Source organism: Onthophagus taurus, chromosome 3, assembly GCF_036711975.1.
Source record: "Onthophagus taurus isolate NC chromosome 3, IU_Otau_3.0, whole genome shotgun sequence".
NCBI classification, from domain to species: domain Eukaryota; kingdom Metazoa; phylum Arthropoda; class Insecta; order Coleoptera; family Scarabaeidae; genus Onthophagus; species Onthophagus taurus.
The window spans coordinates 10838338-10864875 of NC_091968.1; the positions used below are offsets into that span (position 1 = coordinate 10838338).

The 26538-nt window shown below is 29.8% G+C and overlaps 1 protein-coding gene across 2 annotated transcripts in view; it reads left to right on the forward strand.

Moving 5' to 3' along the window:
• The first annotated feature begins 722 nt into the window (after positions 1–722).
• LOC111418977 (formin 3) overlaps positions 723–26538 on the forward strand; it is a 70858-nt gene continuing 45042 nt past the window's right edge. The window contains exons 1-2 of one of the 2 annotated variants that reach the window (XM_023051706.2): positions 723–972; positions 23170–23212. The gene's annotated coding sequence lies outside the window, so the exon portion shown is untranslated. Of the gene's footprint in view, positions 973–22885; positions 23052–23169; positions 23213–26538 lie in introns of those variants that run through there. The other variant, XM_023051707.2, reaches the window with a different exon arrangement.

The window sequence follows — 26538 nt, forward strand, 5'->3', positions numbered from 1 at the left end:
TTTCCACTATTATCTAGTCTTATGCAAACAGTAAATAGTCTTCTGATAGTATAATCTAGCTTCTTATCCATGTCACCCGATGCCAATACCACCATGAATAATAATGTCCATAAAGATTATTTTGACTTACATGTAGACGGTGATCTTTCTTTTGAAGCCATTACTCTCGATTTCTGTGATTAACCCCAAGTTTATAACAGATTATTAATGACCCGATCCTTTATGCATGCCACAACACTAACACTGCTAGACTAACACTTCGATTCTTGTTCTGGGTAGCACGAAATGCTTTGGAGCAAGCGGGTGGGGGGTTATCCCAAAAAGAAAAACTCAACGTTGAGTTCTAGAATATCTCAATTTTATTAATACGATTAAGAATCTTTTAAATCGGTACAAACTCAATGGCGTTATCGTTAAAAACATGGAAGATAGGATTATTACATGATCAATCGTCGATTGTTTGTAAGATTATTTAGAATTAACTTCCGTTATTATACATGGTTATTTTCGTTTCCTACTTGATATAGCTAACCAAATAATTAATATTTTTATTAATTGTTGTGATTCTTTGAAATCGTCTCTACTTAATATTAATACGTTTAATATTGTTTATAAAAAGTACAGTCACTTTTGATTTGTAATGTATATTGAGTAGGTTTTGCGTGTCAGGGTCCGAGAGTTTGAGTACTGTGTAAGGTGGCGCTCGGGTTCTCCTCCACAACAGTCAGGTGCAGTGTTGCCGGCGACTTCGAACGAAAACGACGCGCGTTCTTTTCAAATTTGAATCGTTGCGGAGCGCGCCGATTCTAACTTTATAATACGAAGCTTTTTTTCTCAAAAATCATAAAAAAAGCTTGTGTGTTTTCGAACTATGTGAGTGAATACTTTAATTGTGTTATTTCGGATTTCAAACGTTTTATTTTTTTGGAGATTTTATTAAAAAGAATAAATCTTGTACAAATTTCTGAGAGGGTGAGTTATCTATATTGATAGATTAATATTTTTCGTATTAAATAATTAAAAATATCCTTCGATGTCACTTTTAATTTTAAATAGAAGATTTAAACTGACAATTTTCCAGATAATCGCCTCAACCTAAATGACTAATCACCACAAATTCCCAAACTACCATTTATAACGATTTATCTGGAACGAGAATCTAATTTGTGTCCTCGATTTTAAATTTCACAAAATTTTCGTTTTTATTCAAAATGTAGTCAAGAAATTTAATTGGATTATGTTTAAATCTCAATAAATTAATTTTAAACAATAAAAATGAGTAGTAAATAATAGTTAAAAAAATTTACCGTTAAAAAGAGTGGGTGGCATTGTTTTATTGCTACCTGAGAACAATTATCTATCTTGTAAAACCGATTTATGCGATTATATAATAAACATTATCTGCTCTAATCGTGTACCTCAACCTCAGGTGTGCGCCTACATAAATAAATAAATAAATACAAAAGAATTTTGTGTTTAAATTAAAAATTTAAGGAAAAAACTAATTTATAAATTGAAAGTGCATAAACACGTGTCAATCAAAGTCCAGAAGCATCTCAAAGTTATGTTCACGATTTTACATTTATTTATAAATTGAGAAAACACCTGGTCAATTGAGGATAATTGTTGTAATAAGTTAATTGAAACGTCCGTATGGAGATTTATGCGACTTTTTATGTGTTTTTCTCATTTTTCTTGTCACCAGGTGTGTTTATACAAAGAATTTCATTTCTAATTTATTAAACACACAAATGTTTCGAAAAATAACATTTATACTTACCTGGGTAACTAATTTTTCATCTTCTTAGCTCACAAACAGCTTTTTTAGCAAATTTTTTTACTTAAAAATATATTTTGGCATTACAAATGTTAACTTGACAAGCAATTAATACCAACTTAATTTCGGTAAAAATAAAAATATCCTAAAAGGGATGATTTTGACGTAAGGAATGGTTTTCGTTGGTTCGCAAATTAACATTTAATCTTAGCCGGGTAACTAATTTTCCATCTTTTTAGTTTTTACGCGAAGAACGTAATCACATAAATAATACTTAAAAACGTATTTTGACAGAAAAATTAGCTTGACAATTAATACCAACTTAATTTTGGTTATAATAAACATACCCTAAGAGGGATGATTTCGATATAAAAATAAATAATATTGTTTTAAAAAATAAAAAAGATGGAATTAAGTTTTTATTCAGAAAATATTTAAAATGAACCTCAAAATTATAATTTATTCATCGATTTTAATTCATTAAGTAATTTCGCCAACTTAAATACGTTAAAAAGAAGAAATACCTAGAATTAACGATTTTGACGTTTCATTAACCAACCCAACTCAATCCGATGGAAATTGAAAATGATATTTATTAATAAATGTTATATATTCAACTCGAAACGATTTCATTACGATTTCATCATAATTATTAGATGGATTATGTTCATAATAGTTGTCAAATGTCATTTATTCGTAACTGTCAGTCACTATGACACTTCAAAATGGTTTCAATACATATCTGTCAAGTTAACATTTCAGCACATCGTTTATTTATTTTTTGTAATTCGCGACGGTAATGAAAGCTATAACAGTACTCAAACGGGTGCTGTAATGAGACTCCTTACAGCATCCGATGCTGTAATGAGATTTTAGTAACATTTTACGGAACCAGTTCAAGTTGGTGACATTGGGTCATTAATTTTTCTAGTTGTCAATGTGACAATTTTGGTCTTTGGATGTTTAAACACGCTCTTAGCATCGACTACAAGGTCCACAATGATGAAGACATTGAACTCTGAGCAATTTCTCTTATTTTGGGAGGTATATATAAAAAAATTTTTTCAGGTGAATACAATTTGTTTTGACAATTATTAATTGTCAATTCAAATTTCTATTTTCAAGTGTTACCAACTGCTACATACCTATTTCCCTACATTGTCAAAATTTATTTTATTTTTGTTAAAAAAAGGATAAAGACGCGAATTACAAGAAATAGCATAAAAAATACGTTTCATAAGACTTAAAGCACTCATTCATTAAAAAAATCGTGGCTTCGCCACTCGTTATTCAACTTGAATTCGTGCATTTCAAGCGTGTCTTACGAAACTTCTTTTTTAATATACTATTTCAGTTTAGCATCTTAGTAAGAATTTTGTTAATAACTATCTGTCAAACGTCTCAAAATGTCGTTTAACCCTTCAATTATTATTATTGTTATCGCTGCCGGGCCAAGGAGAGAGGCCTTCTCGTCACTTGGACCTATAAGAGCTATTGTAACTTAAGTCGTCCAAAGGTTTAGGGCTTTATGTCGGTAGGTGTCAGGCGAACTTTACAGAAGACTTTGTGTCTTAGCCGACGCATTCACATGCAGTAACCAGAGTTACGAAACTACTATGCACTGTCCCACATAAAATGCAACATAGCTTAATGGTACAAGCAGTGGGTAGTTTTGCAAAGGAAAAGTTTTGCTTGGAAAAAGGTTTTCGGCCGTCTTAAGAGACCCACGGCTAAACCCGAATGTTTCTGGTTCTAGTGTTAGTTCTACTTTTCGTTCAATAAAAATATGCAACATTAATGATATTTTCTGCTAACTAGCGCTACCTACCACCTACCAGCCGTCTTAAGAGAGGTACGGCTAAACGGAATGTTTCTAGTTCTAGGTCTAGTGTTAGTCTAGTTTTATTTGTTATTCAGCGCTAGATTGTTGTATATTTTTATTGAGCTATAACGGACATTGCGTTCCCCGTATTGATCCGTTATATCGAGGTTTTACTGTAATGTCAAATTATATGAACATGTTGCATTTTATGTGGGATAAAGTAAGTAGGTATGCCCTGGATTCTATGGCAACAAATTTTTGTACACTTGTTCACTTAAGATGCAGTGAAATTCACTGTATGTTCAGCAGTCTCTGACTCATCGTTGCAAAGTCGACAAGTTTGATCCTCAGCTTATCCAATGTGGAAGAGGTGTTACTTTAGGGGCGCCTGGCCGGCCAAGATGTCTGAGGCATAAAACCTCTGGTTTTATTTTGGACGGAATTATCATACGCTTCGCCTGTCAGTAACCTGGAAGGCCTCCCAACTATTGATTATCTGCTTGACGTGGCTTCTTTGTAGTCCACATCTGTTAAGCAAAAAGGGCGTTTTTGCTGCCTCTTTGGTCAGCTTGTCCGCCTTTTCATTGCCCTCAATGTCTTTGTGACCTGGAACCCACCATAGAGTAACATCCCTGCTTCTAAATATGACCTTATACGGCTGTCCGAAATTATATTGTCGGTATAAGATCCGTTTTAAGACATGCTAACCGCTGGATATGTGCCAGCTCTTGTTGTACTGTCTTATGTTTTGATTTTGGACACCAAACCAGTGAGGCATAGGCGACCATAGATCTGATTATTGCTACGTAGGACTAGTGAGCCATTCGTGGTTTAAGACCAAAGTTGCATCCAAGGAGCTTGCGACAGATCTGGTTAGCCATGATGTCCGTTTTCCTCACCGTAACTATGTGGGAGTTTCAGTTCAATTTACTGTCGAGTATTACCCGTTGGTATTTGACTTCTGTTTTAAGGTTAATAATTCTGCCTTCAATGGAGAGTGCTCTCAATTGTAGCTTCCCTGTCCGAGTGAAATCGACTATTTCGACTTTGTTTGGATTAATTCTGAGCCCTTTTGCTTCTGCACCAAGTACCATGTAACCATAAAAGTTGAGTTAAATGTTCCTGGTATAACAGTGTGGGTTTGGTATTTATGCGGGTGGTATCGTCAACTGAATTTCTTTGTTGGAACGGTGAATGCAGAAATGTATCTAGAACTGCTCTAAGTTAATACGTAGCTCTAAGAGCTCACCCGCAATTCTTTCGCAAAACATGCTGGTCCATACAATGCCAATTATGTATTGATGAAGGTGGTACACATAAACTGTTTTGCTCAACATTAAATTACGGTTTTCATCCAGTCATTTGTTTTATTAATGTCGGTTAACTCACTTTTGCTGCATTTTGTACAGTGCATATGACTGATATATATTGTTAATTTCACACTACAAGATTATTTCATCCTATAAGACTAGTTAACAGTAAACACTGACTAGTTTGACAGCAATAGGACATAGTTATAGTGACTTCTTTCAATTCTTCATCTTCTAATATTTAGTTTATTGTAGTTTATGCAAAGGTAATAACTTAAGTTTTCTCTTGATGTTTGTTTAAACATTCTCTGGTATAAATGTGGCACAAAAGTAACTAAAGCACGTTACACGTAGCAGTCGACTGCTATGGCGGCAACTACGGAGGAGCGTGGTTTGACTGTTCCCGTCAAAATTTGCGTGTAACATATCTATTACCATAGTATGGACTGCGAGCAAAGCTACTGCCAAGGCTAGAAAATTTTCTACTTTCGGTATATCACGTAAATTTGACGATTTACACGCCAATTTGATGCTAGCAGTCAAACCACGCCCCTCCGTAATTACCGCCATAGCAGTCAATTGCGACGTGTCACGTCGGCTTAACTAAAAAACTAGTGCTCACTAAATGTCCACTAATATCTACTCTGGATCCAACTGTCTTTGAAGCATCAGTGTACCAAGCAAGGGCTCCTCTTTTAAGTTGAGGCTCACCCTTCTCATATGACGGTATAAGAACCGTTTTAATTTCAATCAAGTGGTTTAGACGTGGATGCTTGAGGATTTCGAGATGTCCTCTGAGGCTAGCCTGCATCCACTTGAGTGAAGAGCATGTTTTCAGTGACAACGTACTTTTTACAAATTATTATAATGTTATTCGTAAGGATAGGGATTTTGCAGTGATTAATCGTGGGAGGGGCGGTGGAGTTTTCCTTGCACTATAACATACCATATCATTTGACATTATCGATACTAGTCATCTTCGTGCAACAGTACATATGATAGATTTAGTAATCTATAGGTGTCTTATTAATGACAAGTCATTAAAGTCATTAACTACTGCTCTTGAGGCTATTATAATTAACCATTTATTTGTATTTGTTGGAGATTTCAATCTTCCTGATTTAATCTTACCTACTAGTCAATATTCAATTAAAACCAGGGCTTTTATTGATTTTTTAAGTGTTCTTAATGCCAAACAGTACAATAACGTTAAGAATGAAGATGGCAGAATGTTGAATTTGTTGATCTCTAATGCTGACCTGAATTTTCACATAATAAAATCTGATAATCCAGTTGTACCAGAAGATTCTTATCAGCCCAGTCTTGAAGTGGAAGTTTACTACTTTACACCTACTAATCAACAGCGGTTCCCATCTTCTGATAATTTACGATATGACTTCCATCGAGCAAATTACCCTGCATCAAGTGGTTGTTAAAAAATGAAATAAACGACAGTTACATTAAGTATCTTAACAACATGCAAGATACCATCAAAACAAATCCGTCCAGTATATGGAATTTTCTCCGAGCTAAGAAACGTACCACAAGAATACCCTGTAATCTGATTGATAATGAGAGCAATGTTCTTGCTGATCTTCAAGATATTGTAAATGCTTTTGCTAACATGTTTTCTGCTGTTCACACTGTATCTACCGACCGAACTTTCACTGAATCTGATTTCAATTCGTTGCCACACTATTTTCATCCCATTACAGAAGAGGAGCTAATTAAATTAATGGCAACGTTTTCTAATAATCATACTGCTGGAGATGATTTCTTGCCAAGTTTTATAGTCAGAGACTGTCGTTATATATTTGCTTGCCCTCTTAAATTTATTATTAACTTGTCCATTACGTTCTGTGAATTTCCTGAACGATGGAAACGATCAAGAATTGTGCCTGTTTATAAAAAGGATATACGTCCCTCTCAAACTATAGACCAATTTCGATAATTTCCAATTTTGCTAAACTATTTGAAATGTTATTATATTTTTTTATGTACATCAGCACACGCCCCTTTGTGTCAGCTTCCCAGCATGGTTTTGTTTCCGGTCGCTCTACAATTACCAACTTGGCTACGATTTCCGAATTTATCTGTAGCACCTTGGAAAGGCGTGGGCAAGTGGATGTTGTATACATCGATCTATCCAAAGCCTTTGATCTGATTGACCATAGAATTCTCTTGCATAAATTGAGCTCTTTCGGATTTGTCTCTTAAGCAATTCAACTGCTGGCCTCTTATTTGCAACATAGAAAATGTTATGTTGCTTACAATGGATATTTTTCTAATGAGTTCACTCTTACCTCAGGGATCAAATATGGGCCCTCTATTATTTGTTCTTTTCATAAATTACTTACTTCTAAAAATTGATTGTCGGATTTTGGGGTATGCTGATGATATCAAGATCTTTGCCGAAGTCTCACTTAACCTTAATATAGATAAATGTTGTGTTCTTACTTATAGCCGATGCTCGTCACCATGCATATATCCTTACAATATTGCTGACAGCACTTTAAGTCGTGTTGAGGAGCACAGGAATTTGAGGGTCCTATTAGATCCAAGTCTTAATTTTAAATCACATATCAATAATGTGTGTTCGGAGGCCTTTAGGTCCCTAGGTTTTGTAATGCGTATGTCTAAATATTTCACAAGTGTCAGCTTATTCAAGACCTTGTATTGTGCTTACGTTCTGAGTAAGTTGAGAATAAGAATAAGTAAGGTAAGAATACGCTTGCCTGATTTGAAGTCCCTTATATGCGTGTGAGTTGTTAAGCCTTGATCGAGTCCATCGTAATTCTTAAAATTTCTGTTTTACAAATCTGATGGAATTTACCCTGAGCGAGGTTACCACAAAATGATTTGCTTGCGCGACACAATATGGTTTCCTTGACGGACAGAAGAAACGCGTTTTATGAAAAGTTTCTACAAAAGCTTATCGAATATAACATCGATTGCCCTTTCATTCTTGAGCGACTAGGGTTTGTTGTTCCAAGGAGTAACTCAAGATATAGCTGCGTATTCGTCATTCCTTTTGCCAGGACAAACATTATGAGACTGGCGCCAACATACACTGCCGCAACAGGATTCCAAACAGTCAGTGTATTTTTATTTTCTTTATAATTTGGTAAATTGTTAATTTCTTGAATTTATGTAATTTCTTTTTTTTTTCTCATATACAGTTACATATTATTGTATTATTACATTATTGAAGATATATTGTTATCCTTTCTTGGGCTATGCCTGTTGTGTAATAAATGAATATTATTATTATTATAAGGCACTTGATGTGATACCGAGTAGAGCTTCAAGAGCAGCCGTTGGGCAAGATTTCATTGCACCCGTTATCTTTGTTCAGTCCTCCCAACATAAATTTCTAATTTTGCACTAACTCCATCTTTTATTAGCTAACTGTTCCAAATGACAATATTTAAATGAATACAAACATTCTAATAAATATTAATATCTCTTTCTTCTTACCATATCTAGTTTGCTGATCTCTATATTTCATATCGAACCTCTTCTAGATTTTGATTTCTTAAATATCAAATGTCAACTTGACATTTCAAAACGTCTTTCATTTATAACTGTCAAGTTGACACTTCAAAACGTCATTTCATAAAACAATTTCTAAAACAATTTAATTTTTAAACTAACAATTAATTTTCTATTGTAACAAACTTCCTGTCCACATAATTCATTTCAATGCAAATTAAAATCTATATCGTTGTAATTAAAAACGGTGCGGAGTGTGATTTACGGTTGCGAGTGATTTAAAGATTTTTGAGACCTCGACTATCTCTGAAAGGTACTTAGGCAATAAATTTTATTTTTGCGCTCTACTCAATTAATAATTAAGAACAATGTACTACAAATAAATAATTTATTGTTGCGATCTCAACTTGGATTATCCGTTAACTAGATAAATCGAAATCTCTTTTTTATTATGTACCACCGATAGGTAATAATAATTATTATAGGTGCGGTAGTAATTTTCTGTGTGCGTGGGATGTTTGGTCATTGATTAAAAAAAGAAATAGAAACCTTTTTTTTTCTGCGAATCGAATTTAAATTTTTAATTCCAAACCATTAATAATAATCAAAGGAAAAGATATCGTTACAGCTTTAAATTTAGCGTTTAAATTAATTTTTTATTTGCACGCAGCAGCTGCGTGGTATCTTTGTATCGCATTTCTAAAATGTACAAACCGTTTTAAACCCTTTTTAGAGACACAAAAGAAACGCAATCTAACCACAAAGGAAAATACCTATCGATTTACTAAACCACAATCGATTCTAATTAATTATCTACATCGGTTTTCAATTAAACCACAATACTTGTCTTAGAACGAAAAGATTAATTATTAAAATTTATACGAACATCATTTTGAGTGCGTAATCGAGATGAAAATAAATACTTTGAAAAGGAACAGATGTTATATTGTATTATTTTGTTTAAGAGAACAAAAAGAGTAGAAGGAAATTGAGCAATTCATAGTGCTATTGAATTACTTCGAGATCAATTTAATCTTAAGAGACGAAGAAAATTAATTTTGAATTGTAATCATTTTTGTGTATTTGACAGCTGTCAATTTCGAAACTAGCAACGCCATCTATAAAAATTTATGTATTATTAATATGACAATTAAAATTAAATTTTTAATTTAAATGAATATAAATAACCTGTTTTATTCGTGTTTTGAAAGCATCAAAGATCCCATTTAATCTTTGTAATTTTGCAATTTATTGAAAGCTTTAATTTGAATGTGAATAAAACGTGAACGTTTCAAGCTCGCGGCGACTTTTCCTTTTTAAATCATTAAGTGGTAGGTTAGACGTCAAAGTGTGTGACTTATTGCAGGTTTGTTTTCCGTATTTGTGTACTCGATTTATGCAAATTTATCGGGTTGTGCACGTTTCTCGCGTTTGAGGTTATTTTAAAACGCTTTCGTTAAATTACAAAATATAGAATTAAAAGATTGCAGGATTAATTAAAGTAATTAGAAATAAGTTTTTTTACATACCTTCACATAAAAGATATTGTTATAAATAAAATTTGATTCGAAAATAAATTTAGTTGTTGATGTGTCAAAGTCATTTCACTTTTATTTATATAAATATTAGTGAAGTTGCAGTTTTAAATAAATTTTAATCAACACAATTTAATTTATTTTATAATTTAATTTACACCTGCAGGATTAACTAAAATAATTAAAATTACGTTTTGTACATACCCCCAAATAAAAGAAATTGTTATAAAATTTGATTCGAAAATAAATTGTCTTGTTGATGTGTCAAAGTCAACTCTCACTTATATAAATATAAGAAGTTCCAGTTTTAAATAAATTTTAATTAATATAATTTAATTTGCTCTTGTAAGTAATTAAAATATTTAAAATTAAGTTTTCGAGATACCCCCTCATAAAAGAAATTGTTATAAATAAAGTTTGATTCAAAAATAAATTGAGTTGTTGATGTGTCAAAATCAACTTCACTCTTATTTATAAAAATATGAGTGAAGTTGCAGTTTTAAATAAATTTTTAATTAACACAATTTAATTTACTTTATAATTTCATTTACACCTGCAGTATTAACTAAAATAATTAAAACTACGTTTTGTACATACCCCCAGATAAAACAAATTGTTATAAAATTTGATTCGAAAATAAATTGACTTGTTCATGTGTCAAAGTCAACCTCACTTATTTATATAAATATAAGTGAAGTTGCCGTTTTAAATAAATTTTAGTTAATATAATTTAATTTGCTCTTGTAAGTAATTAAAATAATTAAAATTAAGTTTTCGAGATAACACCACGTATAGTTTGTTTTTTTACTATAATACTTGTCAATGTAAATTTTTTAGGGTTTCTGTTGGTATTATCTAGGACCCTTATAAAATTTATGTTGTTTTCCTGATTTTTAGTAACATTTTCAGTAACTAAATAGTTGAGGTTAAAATACTAATAAATTTTTAGATAAATACGATTTTAACGAAGTACATATTTGTTGTAAAAACGTGCTAGAAAGTAATTAAATAGAACAAAACATCTTTTCTAGGTGTAATAAATGGCAAATAAACGATTTGCCAAATAAAGAATTTTTGAATAACGAACGCTCAAAAGTCAGTGTGACATATTTATTTCAAAACATGATAAAACAAACTTCCTGTTAATTTTGCCAACTTTACAACAATTTGGCAGGTATTATAGAAAAAAAATGAACTATAAAAGAAATTGTTATAAATACAATTTGATTCGAAAATAAATTGAGTTGTTGATGTCTCAAAATCAACTTCACTATTATTTATAAAAATGAGTGAAGTTGCAGTTTTAAATAAATTTTTAATTAACACAATTTAATTTACTTTATAATTTCATTTACACCTGCAGGATTAACTAAAATAATTAAAATTACGTTTTGTACATACCCCCAGATAAAAGAAATTGTTATAAAATTTCATTCGAAAATAAATTGACTTGTTCATGTGTCAAAGTCAACCTCACTTATTTATATAAATATAAGTGAAGTTGCAGTTTTAAATAAATTTTAATTAATATAATTTATTTGCTCTTGCAAGTAATTAAAATAATTAAAATTAAGTTTTCGAGATAACCCCACGTAAAAGAAATTGTTATAAATAAAATTTGATTCGAAAATAAATTGAGTTGTTGATGGGTCAAAATCAACTTCACTCTTATTTATAAAAATATGAGTGAAGTTGCAGTTTTAAATAAATTTTAATTAACACAATTTAATTTACTTTATAATTTCATTTACACCTGCAGGATTAACTAAAATAATTAAAATTACGTTTTGTACATACCCCTTGATAAAAGAAATTGTTATAAAATTTGATTCGAAAATAAATTGACTTGTTGATGTGTCAAAGTCAACCTCACTCTTATTTATATAAATATGTGACGTTGCAGTTTTAAATAAATTTTAATTAATATAATTTATTTGCTCTTGCAAGTAATTAAAATAATTAAAATTAAGTTTTCGAGATAACCGCACGTAAAAGAAATTGTTATAAATAAAATTTGATTCGAAAATAAATTTAGTTGTTGATGTGTCAAAGTCAACTTCACTTTTATTTATATAAATATTACTGAAGTTGCAGTTTTAAATAAATTTTAATTAACACAATTTAATTTATTTTATAATTTAATTTACACCTGCAGGATTAACCAAAATAATTAAAATTACGTTTTGTACATAACCCCAGATAAAAGAAATTGTTATAAAATTTGATTCGAAAATAAATTGATTTGTTGATGTGTCAAAGTCAGCCTCACTCTTTTTTATATAAATATAAGTGAAGTTGCAGTTTTAAATAAATTTTAATTAATATAATTTATTTGCTCTTGCAAGTAATTAAAATAATTAAAATTAAGTTTTCGAGATAACCCCACGTAAAAGAAATTGTTATAAATAAAATTTGATTCGAAAATAAATTGAGTTGTTGATTTGTCAAAATCAACTTCACTCTTATTTATAAAAATATGAGTGAAGTTGCAGTTTTTAAATACATTTTAATTAATACAATTTAATTTATTTTATAATTGAATTTACTCTTGCAAGATTAATTAAAATAATAAAAAAGTTTTTTACATAATCCCACATAAAAGAAATTATTATAAAATTTAATTCGAAAATAAATTGAATTGTTGATGTGTCAAAATCAACTTCACACTTATTTATATAAATATTAGTGAAGTTGCAGTTTTAAATAAATTTTAATTAATACAATTTAATTTATAAAAAAAGATTAAATTAACAATCATGTTTATTAAAATGAATAAATAATTCAATTAATGATTTCAAAATAAATTATAATGAAATAATTTTGATTTAAGACTATCTTCATTGTATTGTAAATTTGACAATTCTTTGACAGAAAGTTTCTTAACCAAAAAGATTATTATTTATTATATATAAAAAATAAATAATCAAATCGTTATCTAATGATATGTTAATGTTGAAACAAAGTTTTAGCTTTCTAACGGCTCGGGTGTCCACAACCCAACGTGAAATTACGCAACATTTTGACAAAATGGCAGGTGTTTACCGGATTTTACGTGGCATTTCACGAATTAGTCGCATAATCGGGCGAGATATGATCGCTTCGGTGCTTTATTTTCCATCCAATCCCATTCAGAAAATAGAAAATAACATCAAGCATATAACATTCTAAGAAATCCTCTTTCAATTCAATTTTAGCTATCGACGATCAGGTTTTTTCCCTTTCAATTTTCCATTCGAAAACGTAAAGAAGGGAGTGAACAAATAAGAATTAAGAGTATACATTGTTTCGTAGTACAAAGAAAACTACATGGAAGCGTATAAAGAAGTGGAATAAGTGGTTCTTTAAGCATACTCAACCACGTTTAGCATTATCCTTTGGAATTGTGACCTACATCTCTCTGAATATCTTTTCTGGTCGATTTGCAAATACGAGGTTTTATTATAAAGTATCTTTTTTGTATTTATTTCAAAAAATTAATTTTGACAGGTTCAAAATTTTGACATAACCTCAATTTTATTTATTTTTAGGTTATCTTTTTTATTAATCCTTATTAACACGTTATCGTGTTCATCTTAATTACATCTTGTACTTACATACAAGTGAAAGAGAAACTTAAAACAACAACGTCGACGTTTAGTTTTCGTCGTAACGTTTCAAGACATTAATTACAATAAATAATCAAGCTTCGTCGTCGTCGTGTTCAAACGGTAGAATTCATTAATGAAGAAAACGAGCCGTCCTTATCCGGTGTTGACGGTTAGTTGCCTGGCTGATGACTTTATCTTACAAGATTATAAGGCGTGTTCGAAGAGATTGTAACCACTCAATGATGATTAATTGTTAATGGTACCTTTTTAAAACGTAAATTGTTTAATTTCAAATCTTATTCAATAAAACTGATTGTTTTTAAGGAGTTGAAATGAACGTCCGGCGCTAATTCGCTAGATGGACAGTAATCGTTTTCGATTTAATAAATACTTCCTTTTATATTCGTTTTCTTAAATGAATTCAATTAAAATTGATTCAAGTCCATCTAAAATATAAAAGAAAAAAGTTGAAATCGTTTTGAATCGATCTAAGATGTAATTTTAAGATTTACGGCAATTTTCTTATTACAAACCAGCCTTCAATTACCATTCCAAGTTCTTCTTAACCTCTTTCGACCAACCTTTCAAGAAAACTGCACGCAAAGTGGTATTATCTTCCATGACATTTTATCTTTCCACACGATCCAACTCTGGGAAGTTATCAATTATGAGAAAATTATTATACATACAGAAAACTTTGATAATAATAATAATAAAGATTTATTTAAAAACAATTTTTGTTGAGATACTAAGGAAATCACGAAATTGCAATAAACCTCCTTGCTTTAAGCATTCAAATCGTTAGTCCATTTCACTCCCAGCGGTATAAAACACAAATTGGATTATAATTCGTAGACGAAATAGATATATTACGGTGTATTTAGTTCCGTATATCTTTAAAAAAATCGATTCGAGTTGTTAGATTCGACTATTAATAATAATGCATAATAATAAACTAGTTGAAGGTAGCTCAATTCCATTCAGATTCGAAATTTATGGACGCCCTCGTCTCTCTCTTTACCTGCTAAATTATTCTTAACGCCTACGATGTTTCTACTTACTACCTTAGAAAATAACCTTCAACGTCTCAATAATATACGAAATATTTTATTAATTATTTTTACTTTCTCACATCTTTAGGAGTTATTAAGAGGAATTTGACACAATAAATGTCAAATATGACAGCTTAAAACGTCAGATTTGATTACACTAAAAATAAGTAAGGTTATGTACATTCTAATTGTCAATTTAAAAACAAGCGTCTCTAATTAAGATAGCTACGATTTAAAAGTTAAAACTAAGTCTTCTTTTTTTCTTGAATTTTATCGATGATTGATGAGTGAAAAAACTTATTTCTATTCAATAATCTCCACAAGTAATTTGTCAAATTTGATAGACAGTGCTACCACGCACTTATAGCGAAAGTTCTCTTTTTATTGAAATTATCAATTTGTCAATGATAACTGATTTAAAAAAATAAATTATAAATAACAGCGCATCTATCAATGATGAGTTACAGAAAAGATTATACTCAGAATAAAACAATTTATTTTTTTATTTAAACGTCAATTTTAACGATGTCGGTAAAGTAGTATTCTTATCATAGAGTTGTCAATTTAATTTATTTTATAATTTAATTTACTCTTGCAGGATTAATTAAAACAATTAAAACTAAGTTTTTTACTTACCCCCACATAAAAGAAATTGTTATAAAATTTGATTCAAAAATAAATTAAGTTGTTGTTGTGTCAAAGTCAACCTCACTCTTACTTACAATAAATATTATTCAACTTACAATTTAATTTATGAAAAATGATTAAATTAACAATCATGTTTATTAAAATGATTCAATTAATGATTTCAAAATAAATTATAATTAAATAAGTTTTATTTAAAACTATCTTCATTGCATTGTAAATTTGACAATTCTTTAACAGAAAATTTCTTAACCAAAAAGATTATTATATAATCAAATCGTTATTTAATGATATGTTAATGTTGAAACAACGTAAAATGAGTTACAGAAAAGATTATTCTCCGAACAAAATCAAATTATTTTTTATTTAAACGTCAATTTACACGACGTCGGTAAAGTAGTACTCTTATCATAGAGTTGTCACTTGTGACGTTTGAAATAAACTTATTAACTCGATTTAATTTGTTGAATTGTATTCGAATTAACAAAACGGTTCAATGATAAGTTTTCAATCGGTATTCACTAGCTATTATCCTTGGATTTTTCAAAGAATCCCGGCGAAAACCTAATGGACCGAACGGTGTTCGTATCAACAAGCACGATCTCGTTACGCGTTGTCGTTAATTGGAGCTGGAATGTACTGGTTGTTTGTCGTTCAATTGCCCTGTCAAGTTTTCAAATGGTGAAATACGGTTTTACTGATATTACTTAATCAAAAATAGCAAGAAATTTCGATTAACAACAAAAAATTATTAATTTGACCACACATGTTGATTATTTTTTTTTGTTTTAAACCCAAAAAGCGTGTTAAATCATACTACTTAATCCTTCTCAAGCCGTCACACAGTAAGTTTTATGTTGATTTTTTTTAACGCCCGAAATTCAAACTCGTTTCAAAAGAACTTTGCCGACACGAAATGAAACACATGGTAGAAAAAGATGAAAATGAAGAAAAAATGTGAGATGAAGTGAATAGGGGGGATTGTTAATAAGAAAGACCACTTGTTTTTGTAGTCTGAATGAAATGGTTTAAAAAAATAAGTTAAAAGAGATGAAATGTTTTTGATTTTAGAAGATAAAAATGATTACACCAAGAAAATGATTTGCCTGCGAAATATTTGTGTGGGTTTGAAATGTCCCATTGTGGGTTTCGTTTCGTTTCGTACCATCTTGCATAATTTATACGAGTTTAGAAGGTTGTAGTGACAGGTTCCCACTTGAAAATTAATCGCCACCTCAACTAATTATTTGGCGCCAAGAAAATTCTAATCGATAATGATGTTTAATGAGATGACAACGACAAAGATACACAAAGGTGGACGTTATTACGACTTTTAACCTTTCCATTATATCAACAAAAACCAGCAAGCCTCGTCTTAATTTGCTTAATTAACCAGGAGATTTTCTTTCGCTATTTCTAAGATAATGTTTTTTTTCTTACTCTTTAAACAGACTTGATTAAACATTCGGTTCGTTTTAAGTTCATCTCTATTTATTTTATCCGATTTCGTTGCTTACGTTTTCATTTTGTAGGATATAAAAAAATATTCAATGTATTAAGTGAAGGTAATTTATCCATTCCAACCTAAATTTATTATCTTGAATTAATCTCGAAATTCTTACTTAACGCTATTTCATTAATAATAAATAAGTCGATAATAAATTTTTATATTTATAAGCTCGACTCGTGTTAATTGCTACTAATGGATTTTAAAGTATAAATTTACCATTAATTTACTCTCTTTTTATTTAGAGAATGTAAAGTAATCTAGCGCTGAATAACAAATAAAACTAGACTACACTAGCACAAGAACTAACACTAGACCTACAACGAGAAACATTCCGTTTAGCCGTACCTTTTTTAAGACGGCTGTTAGGTGATAGGTAGCACTAGTTAGCATAAAATATCTCTATGTTGCATGTTTTTATTGAACTAAAACTAGATTCAACACTAGACCTTGAACTAGAATTATTCGGGTTTAGCCGTCTTGAGAGACGTGCGGCTAAATCCGAATGTCTCTAGTTCTAGGTTTAGTGTTAATTCTAGTTTTACACTAGCACTATCACTAGAACTAACACAAGACCTAGAAGTAGAAACATTTGGGTTTAGCCGCACGTCCTACCGCAAATGCAGTAGTAGTGGTGGAACGGATAATCGGCAACTATTCGGTATCCGGGGCCTATTCATCATTTTTTTAAATCCGGCCGGATACCGAATAGTTACCAAATATCCGGCTTTGGCCGGATATTAAAAACCAATTACTTAGTACTCCACCATTCACAGGAATTAGTATCTCTTTTAGGTTTTGGAATTTTCATCGATAACTTTCAAAATTCGCTATAAAATTAATTTCTTGAAGGATTCTTGTGGAAATATCACCCATTATTAATTAACTATCCTCTTTTTAATGCAAAAAGCCGTTTTGAAAAGTCACTATTAGTTCTTGAGAAATAATCGTCAATTATTTCGAATTTGACCAACCCGTTTGGAAAAATAACTTTTAGTTTTTGAGAAAACAATATTTGAAGTTTTGATAAAATTTTGGATGTTGCAATTTTCATCGATAATTTTCAAATTTCGCTATAAAATTCATTTCTTGCAGGATCCTTGTGGAAATATCACCAATTATTAATTAAAGTATCCTGTTTTTAATGCAACAAGCCGTTTTGAAAAATCACTTTCAGTCCTTGAGATATAAATTTTAGAAATGAACGACAATTTTTTCGAATTTTGTAATTTTCGCCGATTAAGTTTTAAAAATTTGTATAAAATCGATTTCTTGGAATATAAGTATGAAAATTTCCCAAAATGTTAATAAAAGTGTCCTCTTTCCAATGAACCAACACGTTTCGAAAAATAACTTTTAATTCTTGAGAAAACAATATTTGAAGTTTTGATAAAATTTTCGATGTTGCAATTTTCATCGATAACTTTTAAAATTCGCTATAAAATTAATTTCTTGAAGGATCCTTGTGGAAATATCACCAATTATTAATTAAAGTATCCTCTTTTTAATGTAAAAAGCCGCTTTGAAAAATCACTTTTAGTTCTTGAGAAATAAATTTTTGAAGTAATCGTCAATTATTTCGAATTTTGCAATTTTCGCCGATTAAGTTTTAAAAATTCGTATAAAATCCGATTCTTGGAATATGAGTATGAAGATTTCCCAAAGTGTTAATAAGAGTGTCTTCTTTCCAATGAACCAACCCGTTTTGAAAAATAACTTTTAGTTTTTGAGAAAACAATATTTGAAGTTTTGATAAAATTTTCGATGTTACAATTTTCATCGATAATTTTCAAAACTCGCTAAAAAATTAATTTCTTGAAGGATCCTTGTGGAAATATCACCAATTATTAATTAAAGTATCCTCTTTTTAATGTAAAAAGCCGCTTTGAAAAATCACTTTTAGTTCTTGAGAAATAAATTTTTGAAGTAATCGTCAATTATTTCGAATTTTGCAATTTTCGCCGATTAAGTTTTAAAAATTCGTATAAAATCCGATTCTTGGAATATGAGTATGAAGATTTCCCAAAGTGTTAATAAGAGTGTCTTCTTTCCAATGAACCAACCCGTTTTGAAAAATAACGTTTAGTTTTTGAGAAAACAATATTTGAAGTTTTGATAAAATTTTCGATGTTACAATTTTCATCGATAATTTTCAAAACTCGCTAAAAAATTAATTTCTTGAAGGATCCTTGTGGAAATATCACCAATTATTAATTAAAGTATCCTCTTTTTAATGCAAAAAGTCGTTTTGAAAAATCACTTTTAGTTCTTGAGAAATAAATTTTTTAAGTAATCGTCAATTATTTAGAATTTTCCAATTTTCGCCGATTAAGTTTTAAAAATTCGTGTAAAATCCGATTCTTGGAATATGAGTATGAAGATTTCCCAAAGTGTTAATAAGAGTGTCTTCTTTCCAATGAACCAACCCGTTTTGAAAAATAACTTTTAGTTTTTGAGAAAACAATATTTGAAGTTTTGATAAAATTTTCGATGTTACAATTTTCATCGATAATTTTCAAAACTCGCTAAAAAATTAATTTCTTGAAGGATCCTTGTGGAAATAACAGCAATTATTAATTAAAGTATCCTGTTTTTAATGTAAAAAGCCGCTTTGAAAAATCACTTTTAGTTCTTGAGAAATAAATTTTTGAAGTAATCGTCAATTATTTCAAATTTTGCAATTTTCGCCGATTAAGTTTTAAAAATTCGTATAAAATCGATTTCTTGGAATATGAGTATGACGATTTCCCAAAATGTTAACAAAAGTGTCCTCTTTCCAATGAACCAACACGTTTTGAAAAATAACTTTTAATTTTTGAGAAAACAATATTTGAAGTTTTGATAAAATTTTCGATGTTACAATTTTCATCAATAATTTTCAAAACTCGCTATAAAATTAATTTCTTGAAGGATTCTTGTGGAAATATCACCAATTATTAATTAAAGTATCCTCTTTTTAATGCAACAAGTCGTTTTGAAAAATCACTTTTAGTTCTTGAGAAATACATTTTTGAAATATTAGTAAATTTTTTCGAATTTTGCAATTTTCGCCGATTAAGTTTTAAAAATTCGTATAAAATCGATTTCTTGGAATATGAGTATGAAGATTTCCCAAAGTGTTAATAAGAATGTCTTCTTTCGAATGAACCAAGCCATTTTGAAAAATAACTTTTAGTTTTTGAGAAAACAATATTTGAAGTTTTGATAAAATTTTCGATGTTGCAATTTTCATCCATAATTTTCAAAATTCGCTATAATATTAATTTCTTGAAGGATCCTTGTGGAAATATCACCAATTATTAACTAAAGTATCCTCTTTTTAATGCAAAAAGCCGTTTTGAAAAATCACTTTTAGTTCTAGAGAAATAAATTTTTGAAATAATCGACAATTTTTTCGTATTTTGCAATTTTCGCCGATTAAGTTTCAAAAATTCGTATAAAATCGATTTCTTGGAATATGAGTATGAACATTTTCCAAAATGTTAATAAAAGCAATCTCTTTCCAATGAACCAACACGTTTTGAAAAATAACTTTTAATTTTTGAGAAAACAATATTTGAAGTTTTGATAAAATTTTCGATGTTGCAATTTTCATCGATAACTTTTAAAATTCGCTATAAAATTAATTTCTTGAAGGATCCTTGTGGAAATATCACCAATTATTAATTAAAGTATCCTCTTTTTAATGTAACAAGCCGCTTTGAAAAATCACTTTTAGTTCTTGAGAAATAAGTTTTTGAAATAATCGTCAATTTTTTCGAATTTTGCAATTTTCCCCGATTAAGTTTTAAAAATTCGTGTAACATTGATTTCTTGGAATATGAGTATGAAGATTTCCCAAAGTGTTAATAAGAGTGTCTTCTTTCGAATGAATAAAGCCATTTTGAAAAATAACTTTTAGTTTTTGAGAAAACAATATTTGAAGTTTTGATAAAATTTTCGATGTTGCAATTTTCATCGATAATTTTCAAAATTCGCTATAATATTAATTTCTTGAAGGATCCTTGTGGAAATATCACCAATTATTAACTAAAGTATCCTCTTTTTAATGCAAAAAGCCGTTTTGAAAAATCACTTTTAGTTCTAGAGAAATAAATTTTTGAAATAATCGACAATTTTTTCGAATTTTGCAATTTTCGCCGATTAAGTTTCAAAAATTCGTATAAAATCGATTTCTTGGAATATGAGTATGAAAATTTTCAAAAATGTTAATAAAAGTAATCTCTTTCCAATGAACCAACACGTTTTGAAAAATAACTTTTAATTTTTGAGAAAACAATATTTGAAGTTTTGATAAAATTTTCGATGCTGCAATTTTCATCGATAATTTTCAAATTTCGCTATAAAATTCATTTCTTGAAGGATCCTTGTGGAAATATCACCAATTATTAATTAAAATATCCTCTTTTTAATGCAAAAAGCCGCTTTGAAAAATCACTTTTAGTTCTTGAGAAATAAATTTTTGAAGTAATCAATTATTTCAAATTCTGCAATTTTCGCCGATTAAATTTTAAAAATTCGTATAAAATCGATTGCTTGGAATATGAGTATGACGATTTCCCAAAATGTTAATAAAAGTGTATTCTTTCCAATGAACCGACCCGTTTTGAAAAATAACTTTTAATTTTTGAGAAAACAATATTTAAAGTTTTGATAAAATTTTCGATGCTGCAATTTTCATCGATAATTTTCAAATTTCGCTATAAAATTCATTTCTTGAAGGATCCTTGTGGAAATATCACCAATTATTAATTAAAATATCCTCTTTTTAATGCAAAAAGCCGTTTTGAAAAATCACTTTCAGTTCTTGAGAAATAAATTTTTGAAATGAACGAGAATTTTTTCGAATTTAGCAATTTTCGCCGATTAAGTTTAAAAATTTGTATAAAACCGATTTCTTGGAATATGAATATGAAAATTTCCCAAAATGTTAATAAAAGGGTGCTCTTTCCAATGAACCAACCCGTTTTGAAAAATAACATTTAGTTTTTGAGAAAACAATATTTGAAGTTTTGATAAAATTATCGATGTTGCAATTTTCATCGATAACTTTTAAAATTCGCTATAAAATTAATTTCTTGAAGGATTCTTGTGGATATATCACTAATTATTAATTAAGGTATCCTCTTTTTAATGTAAAAAGCCGTTTTGAAAAATCACTTTTAGTTCTTGAAAAATAAGTTTTTGAAATAATCGTCAATTTTTTCGAATTTTGCAATTTTCGCCGATTAAGTTTTAAAAATTCGTGTAAAATTGATTTCTTGGTATATGAATATGAAAATTTTCCAAAATGTTAATGAAAGTGTCCTCTTTCCAATGAACCAACCCGTTTTGAAAAATAGCTTTTAGTTTTTGAGAAAACAATATTTGATGTTTTGATAAAATTTTCGATCCTGCAATTTTCATCGATAACTTTCAAAATTCGCTATAAAATTAATTTCTTGAAGGATCCTTGTGGAAATATCGCCAATTATTAATTAAAGTATCCTCTTTTTAGAATTGCTTCGTTAGCTAAACCAGCATCAAAAAAGTTCATTTTGTATCTTGGATCCAATAAGTTGATATAGCTATATTCTTATTAATTTCATTTTTATTCAAATATAGCAATAATGTGGCAATAGGGGATGCCGAATATCCGGTATCCGGTTTTTATCACTACATATTACATAGTAGTTTTGTAACAATGGTTACTGCATTCACATAATGCGAGTTATATGAAATTCCCGGTATAATAATATAGATTTAAAAAATTTATAGGTTAAATAAACTGTCACATGTCATTCATGTCAAACACATTTATCTATATATTAATTACTTAGATTTTTTTTAAATTTATTTATTTTTAAAATTTTCTTCGTTTTTATTACTTTTATTATAATCAAATAATAGTATCAGTAATAAATCAAATATTAAATATTAAAATTTAACGAATCGGAGGGAATAGGTAGCGCCATCCATTGATAAAAAAGAAATTGAAATATAACAATATATCAAAAATCTTAATTAATTTATAATTAATTAAATTCTTTTAGTTAATACGTCACAAATATTTTTTTCTTCTTTTAAATCGTTTTTTAATCGAATTTAATTAATTAATAAAGATAAAATAAGTTATTCGTTTTAAAAATAAGTAACTAACTTCGCAGAAACGCTAATTTGACGTTTGAGTTGTCAAATTTGTGCGTGATTTAATTCTTGATGTTTATTTTCGTTTTTTCCAACCTAATTAATTATTAATCGGACTACGAAATTAATCTTATGTAAATTTTTGAAACGTGGGCATCTAGATTAATATCTCAACGATTATCGTCTATTAATAATAAGGTAACTTGCTCAATCGAAAACGTCTATATAGCTCAAAAATTAATGCTAAACAACATCAACCTATAATTTTAGTTTCTAATACAAATCTTGTTATTAATTATCTTTTTTCGTGTTTTAGTATCGACCAAAACCGAAGTAACAAAGAAAAACCATGACATAAGGTACGATTTTTTAATTTATTTTCTTACATAACTAACCATATTATATCATAAGTCAACTTAAGAACCGTTTAGTACTTCACATTGGAATAAAAATCCTTTTAAGCCAACCAACAGTTTTAAGTAGTAATAAGAACCGATTATACGCGCATCTATGCATCTGTTCCCTTTCTAAATGGGACGATTCCCAAGCCTCGCACAGAGTCACTTCTTGTAAGTAAGAAAAGAGAACTCGAGGCGAGCATATTAAACACGGATTGCTTCGTAATAGAATAAGAAAGAAGAAAAAGGAAGGATGATAGCCACCAGTGGAATTGACAATATAAAACTAACGAGTACTTGGTCGTTTTAAGATTTCCTACACGCGTCCGCGCATTTTTCAACCACATTAGAATTTAAATATCATTCATCGTTCCAAATGTGTTTGTTGTTGATTCAAAACACGTTTTGTACATTCGTTTAAACAAAATTGACGCAAAAAAATAAATTAAATAAAAGATTGATCATTTTATAGCGGATAATAAATAAATGGGTTTTAAAGTTTTGTTGTGGAGGAACGAGAATGTAAATCGTGATTTAGGTCAGGCTCGTTTTTGGATTTTTAATCGCTTCGGGGCGATTGTCGTTCGTTTTCTTACTTGACTCTTGTGTTAATGCAGAAAATGCAGTAAGATTTCATGGAATGATAATATTCTTTAATTTCAAATTTTTTTGTTTAGGAAATAATAACCTTCCAAGTCGGTTTTATGGTTCATGGCGTCTTTGACATTTTTTAAAAGAATCTAATAATTAATCCCTACTATTAATTTTGCGATTCTCAAAGTGCAATAATGATTTTGTTAAAAAGAATGCCGCCAACTGGTGCGTTTACCTTGGCAAATTAGTTCAGCAGTACGTCAAGAGCGCGAGAGACTTTTTGATCGCGCAATCCGCTCACCCATACACATGTCACTCAACGTTATACCATTTTTGGAACGTTTAATTACGATTCAGTAGCTTAACAGAAACGGTCATATCGCACCATAATTATTAACCAATAATAATTATTTAACCAATAATAATGCACCAAAGTTGTATCAGCAACATAGCAAAATATATGTTGTTTTATGTGGACACTCACGAAATTAATGATACTATAACCAACAAGAAGATGCGAGATCGAGGCTAGTTTTGCCTAACCAGTCCATTCTTTTACTTCTGACGTTGATTTTAAGGCTTTAAACAACGGCCTACGAGATTTCTAGTGTTTTAGTAGTTTAAAATGCAAGCGACAATGCTTGCAGAATACAATATACTGCGTTTAGAAGATTGAATAGTTCTGGAGAAATGCTAGATACTGTTTACAGATGACTATAAGCTGCTGGAAGAAGACAGTTACAACATGTAACTAGATACTGCTGGTAAATCACTAGATACGACTTGTAAACTTCATATTTTTGATACAAGATGAGATACTGTTGGTAAAAAACTAGATATTCCTAATGGAAGACTAGATATTACTAATAATTGATGGCAGGGTGCAATATAGTGGTCTTAGAAGGCTGGATGTTACTAGAAGAAGACTAGATAATGCTGGCAGAGGATTAGATACTGTTGCCAAAGACTAGATATTGCTTGCACAACACTATTTGCTGCTACTAAAGGCAAGACACTACTTGAAGAAGACTAGATTCTGTTGCAGGAGAGTAAATACTGCTTGTAGAATACAATATATTGGTTTCAGAAGGCTGGATAGTACTGAAATAAGACTAGATAATGCAGATAGAGGATTAGATACTGTTTCCGAAGCTAGATACTGGTTGCGGAATACTGCTTACTGCTTGTAGACGATCAGTTACTCCTGACAGAAAGCAAGATACTACTCGCAGAAGACTGTATATTGCTAGAAAAAGTCTAAGTACTGTTTATGGAGGAATACCACCTTCGTCATCCATCTCCTCCTCTCCGCCTTCCCCCCAGCACTTGCAATAATTATTTAATTATTTAACCAATAATAAATCTCATTTCTTCCCTGAAATTAACTGAAAAACAAAAATAGAACCAAGTTTAATCATATTTTTCTCCAATTAGTAACCACTCAAGTAATAAATTTCGTTTAATCAAGCAATTTGAAAACAAGTTCAAACCGTTTCAAACGATTTTAAATGATCGTTAATAGAGATAGTAAACGTTGAAGGTGTTATAAATGTCTTATTGTAAGAAAACGTTCAAATTAACGAACATAAACATGTCCAATTTCCAATAACAATCAGTTATTGAGATACTATGCGGAAATAAAATAATAAATTTGTGCGAAATTCTTCATAGCAATCCGTGCTATTTAATTATAAGGCTATTTTAAAACGTGATGTGACATTCGAAATGCTTGGTATCGCAAAAAAGAATTTCGTTTCTTTTGAATGAGATATAAATACGAAATGTAAATAAAATAACGAAAGGTTGTTGCGAATTTCTCGGCCGATTTAGTTATCTTAAGTTTTGAGTTAGAGAGAGATTATTGGAATTCGAATTGGAATAATAAATATTGGGAACGAACAAACGGCTTTTCATGATTGGAATGTGCATCAAGACACGAGCCAAACTGAAACCGAAACGTTTATTGTTCGATTATGTAAATATGTTTCTCTCTCCGCGGGCCCCGTTTTCTCTTTCATCGTATTCGAGAGAATATCGCTTCGGGTGTTTTATTCGATAATTAATATAGATTATAAACGTTTCGGGCCATCGATTGTACAAAAACCCGTTTGTTATTAACGTTTATTAGTGACGTTTAAACAATTCTCAATTAATTATTTGATTTTCACACAATTTAGTAATTAATGATTTCTTTTATGAATAAGCTTAATTTTTTTTTGTAATGAAATAAGGTTTAAGAATTAATTCGTTACTAGCTGTCAACGTCAAAAGAATGATGGTTGCGATGAACCAATCGGATTGCTTATTCAGAGTGACGTCACATTCTAGCGGGAAAATAGTCTTATTTAAATTATTTAAAATAAATAAATATAAAAAGTTACAATTGCTTTATTTCGTATTATCTGAATTAAAAATTATAGTATATTCTTAAATAGAATTTTTTTTCTGGTTTAAAATAGGTAGTCCCCAAGTAGATCATTTAGGAGGTGATTTAGGTTTCTATCATTTTATTTTCTGAGTCCTAGACCGAGTCCAAAATAATGGACTAAAAGTTTTCTGTAAGCAGTATTTATTTCTCCGCTTGGTCTCGTGGGACATGTCTGGGAATGGGGTGAGTGGATATTTGGAGGAGATGTGGCAAAAAGGAAAATAATGTTTGAGCGCTTGATAGAAAGCGTTATGATGTTAGGGGT